Below are 8,818 nucleotides of genomic sequence, written 5' to 3' on the forward strand. Positions count from 1 at the left end.
CTACCAATACTCAATTTTGATAACTCCAGCGACAGGGTTGGCAATGGATTCAAATGCTTCTTTAGAAAGATCTAGGGTTCCTCCACAACCTGGACAGTGATCAACAATTTTAACAGTGACTGTTTTACCATCATGGAATGGGTGAGGGACTGCATTTGTGGCACCGGTGCATTTAACTGTGAACATCTTTCCGCAAATGGCACCTCCATCCCACAAAGGATGACTTGCTGCGGCAATCATCACTCCCCCTGGGGTGTTCCCATAACATGCAGATGCTATTTCAAAAGTTATTTACAAAATTTACGTATATCAGCAACTGAAATACTTATTTCCAATATGTATACTTCTTATAGATCCACTCCATATTCCATAAACGTGTATGCTTATATATTAAAGTATGTAATCATAATGGTTAACCATTTGTAGCGAGTTAAACACTAAACACTTACGAGTATATTGTTGGTAAAAGGTGGCAGTGCCTGGAATTGCAATAGCCATTGAAACAAGGCTTGAAACAAGAACAATAATGAAGAAAATAGGCTTCATTTCATCAAATATTAGTATTAGCGTGTTATAATAATGCATTGTAATTTATCCATCTGGGTACTTTATATATAAACATATATACAGAAACGGTAATACTACCTAGTAAATATAGTTATGGCTTTCGTCACTATATAGTGCATTTATTGTGACTAATTAGGATTGTACATTGTAATGGTCTGTTACAATATGGACACTATACTTAATATAGTGGTTAGCATCGTCTCAATGTAGTATTTCACATCATAATGAAACAATTACATTTTGCATATTATTTGAATATGAGACCTTTTTGAAAGTCTCCTCTCCCTCTCTTTCTCTCTCTCTCTCTCTCTCTTGTAAGCCACCAAGTATTAAGCTCTTCTTTCAATATAAAAAAATTCTTCACCATTATACTGCTGAAAAAGGTAAAGATATCAAGTAGATAACATATAGTTGTTTATTGACTGTCCTACTTGTTATTAATATTTGAAAAAAATAGTTTTGTTTGTGTTTTATAGATATTAAAGAATTAGTAAATGTTTTCATGTAAAAGATATGTAAACCTAGACATACATTACTAGGTTAAAATTTCATGAGGGTATATATATCTTGATTATTTAAACGAATATAATTGCAAGTGCAACATTGACATTGACCCAAATTTAATATATATCATGCATATAATGTTTAAACGAGTATAAATTTAAGTCCAAACATGTAAAGTCTATTTTAAAATTAAAACTAGAAAAATAGTTATCCACCTAATTGAAATAATTTTGATTAAACTCTGAAAACTAATAAGATGATTTACTCTTAAAATAACCAAAATATGATAATATAAATATAAACCTATAAGAAGTATTTCATGAACACAATAGAAACATATAGATCAAATTAGGAATCATGACAATGACCAAATTATATATATATATATATATATATATATATATATATATATATATATATATATATATCGTCGCTACCAAATTCTTTAAGATGCATCGACACCAAAGGTTGAACCCTAGTTGCGACCGGATTCTCTGCGAAGTATTTATAAAATAAGAATAAGATGTAACAAAATTCAAATCTTCATTATATAGTAGGTTGAGTTTAACATTAACTTGGAGAGCGTCGTTGCATCAAGCGATGAAGAAAAAAAATTGATAATTAAATGAATGCAAAGGGTGAGCCAATTATTGTTAATAGAATTCTAAATTGGAGTAAATATAGGAAAAGGAACGCGATGGTCCACAAAGTAGAAATAGAGAAGCTTACGACTATAGAAACTTGATATTTCTTGTCCAAGTTATAATGCCTATGCGGTTTGGTGATACTCAACGCGAGTGGATTAAAGCGTGACCTTATGGTTTATTTCAATTCTTATTAATTTTTCCCTAAATAAATAAACTATTCGTAGTTGTACTCTCAAGGAAGGAGAACCGATTTCCTTTTCTTGTTTATCATTGTAATTGAAAGGGCTAGTGTTTCACTATTGAATATCAAATGGAATCATGTATTAAAGGAAATTAAAAATAATGACCAATAAGCTAACATATCCCATCATTTTACATGGATGATGCCCTCGTTATTAGATATTGTAGTACCAAGAATACTTTGGTAATCGCTTGTATTGTTAGAGTGTTTTAGTTGTCAACAAAATTTGAAATAAACTAGACTATAACATAGTTGGATAGGATTAGAGGTGGTAAGATTGTATTTCAAAAAAATTGATATTAATTCCTTCTCATTGATATCTAAAGAAGTTGGAAAAGGTGGTGATACCAAAGTTTTGGTTGAAAAATGTGGCGATAGAAACTTCTTGAAATAGTGGTGGCCTCGTCTTTGCTGATTCTCTTGATAGAAAAAAAATACATTGTTGAATTCTTGCATGACAATTATTGAATACGGAGTTGGTAAAGGTAGATTCAAGGAAAGATTGAAATGGAAGTGGTACATAACGGATTATTCACACTTCGAAATTACTACCTTGCCATTCATCATGGGACTAGTGGTATAGGAATTAGGAGGGTGTTCGTATCCTCAGTGTGGATTACTTTAAAATGTTTATTTACAAGTACATGTTATGGTATTGGTTAGATTAATTTCTTTAAAGAGGAACTGTGCGTAGAGGCCAAGGAGTTGCGATCGAAATGTGAGGGATGGTCGTCTTGAGAATTGTGATGTTGATTCATTGTCATAAATATCATAATTATATTCTAAAACCAATTGAATGCACACTTCATAGTTGTTTCTATGTCGTTCACTCATGAACATAGCGACAAACGCATCTATTGCAATTTCCATCTTTGAAACCTCTTATTCATGTAGTATGTTTGCTATATTGTATAAATAATAAAGGAAAGATGCATAAATTAAAATTGGAAAGAACAATTCATACAAAAAACCGATTGGTGTTAATGGAAAAAATGTAACATGTTTAGTATTTAAAAATATTCTTAAGGTTACAAATGATATTTAGATGAAATGGATTCTAAAAATCCATGAAAAAAAATGAATTATGTTTCGGGTTAGAGATTCCATGGAATAAAATGTTACCACTTAATATAAAATCTCAAGAGTGTTATGGATAGACATTGTTCCCTTTATTAACCTATATGGCTTAGTTTTCATATCTCATCTAGAATAGTTACGTAGCCTTGAAGAATAATCCATTGAGTGTAGTTTTTCGTTCAAAATAAAGAAAAATGTGTAAGATGAAACAAATTCAGAATAATTATAAAAGTATCGAAATTGAAACAAAATATTACGTTTAAATCCAAAACTTTTTATTCAGATAGTAATAGTAACTCTCGTTGATTTCAAAATGTCATAGCTTATTATTGATCCAAATACAATAAAACAAGAAATAATCCAAGTGTTAATTATATGGTCCTTCGTTAGGGTTGGCAACAAATTCAAATGCTTCTTTAGAAAGGTCTAGGGCTCCGCCACAACTTGGACAGTGATCAATAATTTTAACAGTGACTGTTTTACCATCATACCATGGGTGAGGGACTGCATTTGTGGCACTGGTGCAGTTAACTGTGAATATCTTTCCGCAAATGGCACCTCCATCCCACAAAGGATCACTTGCCGCGAAAATCATCACTCCCTCTGGGGTGCTCCAAAAACATGCAGATGCTATTTCAAAAGTTATTTACAGAATCTACGAATGTCAGCAACTGAAATACTTATTTCCAATATGTATACTTCTTGTAGATCTACTCCATATTCAATAAACGTGTATGCTTATAGATTAAAGTATGTATATGCTTATATGCGTACATATCATGTAATCATAATGGTTAACCATTTGTAGCAAGGCAAAGAGTAAACACTTACGGGTATATTATTGGTAAAAGGTGGTGGTGCCTGGAATTGCAATAGCCATTGAAACAAGGCTTGAAACGAGAACAATAATGAAGAAAATAGACTTCATTTGTTGAAATATTAGTATTAGCGTGTTATAATAATGCATTGTAATTTATCCATCTGGGTACTTTATATATATAAACATATATACAGAAACAGTAATATTACTTAGTTAATGTAGTTATGGCTTTCGTTACTATATAGTGCATTTATTATGACTAATTAGGATTATACATTGTAATAGTGTGTTACAATATGGACACTGTACTTAATATAGTTGTTGGCATCGTCTCAATCTAGTATTTCACATTTTAATCAAACAATTACTTTTTGCATATTATTTGAATATGAGACCTTTTAAAAGACTCTCTCTCTCTCTCTCTCTCTCTCTCTCTCTCTTGTAGGCCACCAAGTATTAAGCTCTTCTTTCAATATAAAAAAATTCTTCACCATTTTACTACCGAAAAAGGTAAAGAGAGAGAGAGAGAAAGAGAGAGAGACAGAGAGAGAGAGAGAAAGAGAAAGAGAGAGAGAGAGAGAGAGAGAGAGAGAGCTTTTATGTCCATATATGTATACATGATATATAATTAATGTTTAAACAACCTTCGGACGGATGCCCGATACCCACCAGACCACATCCCAACAAGGAATAGGAAATAGGGCGAACTAACCTTCCTAAGTCCTTTAAACATTACTTATATAATTATACAAATATAAGCATGCATTTAACGAAATAAAAGCATAGAGGGAAACTTTGGTAAAACCTTTATACTTAAGAAATTTACGACTTGATGTCATTTTGTAAAACAAGCTTTGAAAAGGGTTTTTATAAAACAGTTGAAGTGAAGAAAACCTTTGAAAACCTTTAATAAGACATTACGACTGGATATCTCTTTAACAATCGATCTTTGGAAAACTTTGGATAACCTTTAATGATCTAAAAGGAGATGTTCATACTTTAACGAAATTTGAAAACATGATTTAAGAATCTTAATTTGATTAAAACAGTTAACATGCAAAAGTCTAGTTGTTATACAGTTATTAACCACATGTGATTTATCGAATAACTGTACAGTTCAACTTGTATTCCCCCCTATAAAAGAAGCTAAAATCATTTAAAAGGTTAATTCAAGGGTATGAACTCACTTGTGGCAAGTGGATCCGATGGAAGTGCCGGTCGAGTGCTCGGTGTCAAGCGAAGACTTGAATAATGACCTAGTAACATATGATGACATATGTTTACATACAATTAGTGATTATAATATTATTTAAACATGTATAAGCATCCTAATGAGTGGAAAACACTTTGGTCGAGTGCTAGGAGGCTATTGGGTTGCAATAAGGGAGATTATGGTCTCACTTTGGAGTTTACTCCTCAAATGGTAGTGTGTAGGTGTGTTTACGGTTTTGGAACCATATCCCCCATGACTTTATGGTCGTAAACTCATGGTTGTGGTGGCATTGGGTGTTTGAAGTTTTTATATCACTCAAGGGATTATGCTAGACTCGAATCAAGGGCTAAGGAAGTGATTAGGGCTTGAAACGGACACCTTTTGGAGTTTACGGTCCTTGGACCACTCCCTTGGGAGTTTACATCCGTAAACACATGATTTTATGGTTGTAAACTCATGTTTTCCCATTTCACTTGTGCTTTGGTGGTTCTAGGCTATACATGCAAGGTTCTAGTCATTTATACAAGCATATGAAGGTGTTAAGGGCACTTAAACACATTGGAAAGGTGTTTACAGTTTTTGAGAGGTGTTCTAAAACCGTAAACTCATGTTTTTCCCCTCATTACATGTTCTTGGGGTCCCTAGTTCATGCAAGTAAGGTTCTACTCCATTACACAATCATTTGAAGGCATTAGGGGCATCTAAACACCTATTGGAGGTGTTTACGGTTTTGGGATGAACTCCCCAAACCGTAAACTCATATGAACATGGGGAAAATGATGATTTTTGAATGCTACACTCATCTAGGAAGGGATCTATGCTAGTCGTCAAGGCTTAGAATGAACCAAGGCACACTTTGGCACCCATTTAAGGGTTTACGATCCAAGAAGGTTCGTGGACTGTAAACACCTTGTTCTTGGTGCTCTTGGATGATTTCAAGTGTAAACAAGTTTCTATTAAGCACACAACAAGATAGGGTAAGTGATCTTACGTTCTAGGAGATTGGATGATCGTTTTTAGCAGATTTGACGTGATGAACTTATGATACTTGAGAGGATTTCTTGAGTGTTCTTGAGGTGGGAGTTGGAAAATGAGAGAAAATAACTAAGTGTCATATTTATACTCTCGGGGGTTCGTGGTAAAAAGCTCTGAGTTGTCGTCCGTAAATTCCAAATTTTCGAGTTCTGCGACTTAAGCTAAACACGGCAACTCTAAATTTTTACTTCTTTATTTTTGGTTCGCTTGACGAATATTATTTAAAATATTCCAACGGGCTTAAATCCGGCCAAAAATATTTTGGGATAAATTTGGCTAATTTTTGACTTGCTTAATTACGGCATTAAAACAAACGGAAACTTCGGGTTGTCACAACTTTAATATATATCATATATATAATACTTAAACGAGTATAAATTTATGTCCAAAAATGTAATGTCTATTTTAAAATTAAAACTAGAAAAATAGTTATCCACCTAATTGAAAGAAATTTTGATTAAACTCTCAAAACTAATAAGATACTTTTACTCTTAAAATAACCAAAATATGACACGATAAATATAAACCTATAAGAAGCCTTTCATGAACACAAAAGAAACATATAGATCAAATTAGGACTTCATGACAAAGACCAAATTAAAAAATTATATCCCATAGCCACCGATGATACTGAAATAATAAACAAGTAGGTAAGCATAAAACTTATTGAGTTTCCCCCAAAATACCAGCACGAATAATCATACAAGCGTGCATAACGTCCACTCTTCAGGTCATCGGCCTGACTGGACCTCCTCATAGGCCGTCGGTTAATCCGGGCCAGAATACCAAGGTTTTTTGGCTTACTGCTTCAACCAGACAACTCCTCCCGAGCTTCCGTGCCTACGGCTTAAAGTCGACCCACAGCGGGTATCTTGGCCTATAGCACAAAGCAGGACCGCCTCAAGCCAAACCAAACACAACATGTCGAACAAATGATCTTATTCTAGAGCCACAACGATAAATAACCAAAAGTAACCAGATGTGAGATAGCCACCCGAACAAATGATCCTACTCTAGAGCCACAACTAAACAAGGAACAAGTAATAGATCCTAGAATAAGAGTTCTCAGTCTATTCTACATATTTCTTACAACAAAGCAACATACTTGATACCAAAATGTAGATCTATCAGGCCATTACAGATCACTACAACATAATAGTATACTCGATACCAGAACACTGTCTAACAGACCACTACAACATAGTAACATACTAAATATCAAAAATCTAAGGAATGCATAACCGTATATACCCAGAGGTGAGATAGGCACCCGCACAGGTGATCCCACTCTAGAACCACAACGAAACAAGGAACATGAAAAAGGGCCTAGAAAAAGAGTCCTTAGTATATATCCTACATGACTATATGCAATCCTTAGTATAACCAAAACTAGTGGGTCAGAATTGTGCCTTCGACCCATGAGTACAGTGAGGCGAAACCTACCTTGATATATGCGTACATAACCAGTACAGAAACAAAGAACTCTACCATCTTCAACTCATTTCCAATCACCTACATGAGGATACTTGAATCAATACCCGATCACATGTCATAGTCACTTGCAATAGTGACCACCTAAGGGTAGGACTAATTAATGTTTGGCTTAGTACTTCTCGGCTATAATAATAATAACAATCCAAGAAATAGCTGAATATGTGTCCAACCATTGTCCAAAATAGAGCTTCCGAAATTTAGGGTTTTCCACATAAATCATTACTATGGTTAGTGTTCCATACTAAACTCCTTAGGGACTTAATTCATTAAGTCCACTGCTGTATTAAGTTAATTGTAGGTCACTATCAAGTATTATGTGACAACCCTATATTTTCCAAAAGCATTGTAATGCTCACAAGTCAAATACAACTAAATTAACCTTGAAAATAAAGTATTCAAATATCTAAGTTGGGATGTATCAAATATTAGATAATGTGTCAAGGTTTCCGAAAACAAAAAGAACGCTCAAAACCGGGTTATATTGAAGAAATTACAACCACTCGTATATTTACGACACGCCGATAAAACATTATTTGACGTAAAAAGAAAAATCTCAATATATGCATTCTAGCCTTAAGTATCTAAACAAAAATCGTAGATCTCGTCGAAAGGTGAGCGTGCATAAAAAGATCGCCCAAATTGGACCTCGTATGAAGAAGTTACGAATTTTCAAAGTTTCGTAACAGTAGTAGAGGGCTAAAAACTCGAATTGAAGATCGAGTGTAAATTAGCTAACCCAATCTAAATGAGAGTTGAAGATCTCCGCAATAAGAGCAAATTGATAAAAAGACAAACGGAAACCGACGCCGAATAAAGAACCTATAAATCTTTAACGAACTTTAGGAGGCCCGGCCAATTTAAACTTATGTCATTAAAAATAAAGTCAAAACTAGCCGACGGAGTCTAAAGGAAAGTTGTAGAGCATAATCTCACCTACGCGTGGATATAAAGAACACGAAAAACGGAGCTGGTACGCGAAAGTTACGGAATTTAGAAGAGGACAGGCCAGATTCCGCCCCGCGTACTCTGGGAGTACGCCCCGCGTACTAGACCCAAAGTCGAGTCCCATCGGCCCGCCCACTCTATGCTTAGCTAGCCAGGAGTCGTAAGCCATGACGTATTGTTACGCCCCACATAACCGAGGTACGCCCCGCATACTGTCTACGCCCTGCGTACTTCGGAGGTACGCGCCGCGTACGAGGGTTTCCAACCCTATAAAT

At 34.5% G+C, this 8,818-nt stretch overlaps 1 pseudogene; it reads right to left on the minus strand.

Annotated features, from left to right (window-relative positions):
- LOC145006993 (putative EG45-like domain containing protein 1 pseudogene) lies at nucleotides 1-585 on the minus strand (annotated as a pseudogene).
- Between the last annotated feature and the right edge of the window lie 8,233 nt (nucleotides 586-8,818).

This window comes from Lactuca saligna, chromosome 7, assembly GCF_052625555.1.
Source record: "Lactuca saligna cultivar CGN05327 chromosome 7, ASM5262555v1, whole genome shotgun sequence".
In the NCBI taxonomy this organism is placed as follows: domain Eukaryota; kingdom Viridiplantae; phylum Streptophyta; class Magnoliopsida; order Asterales; family Asteraceae; genus Lactuca; species Lactuca saligna.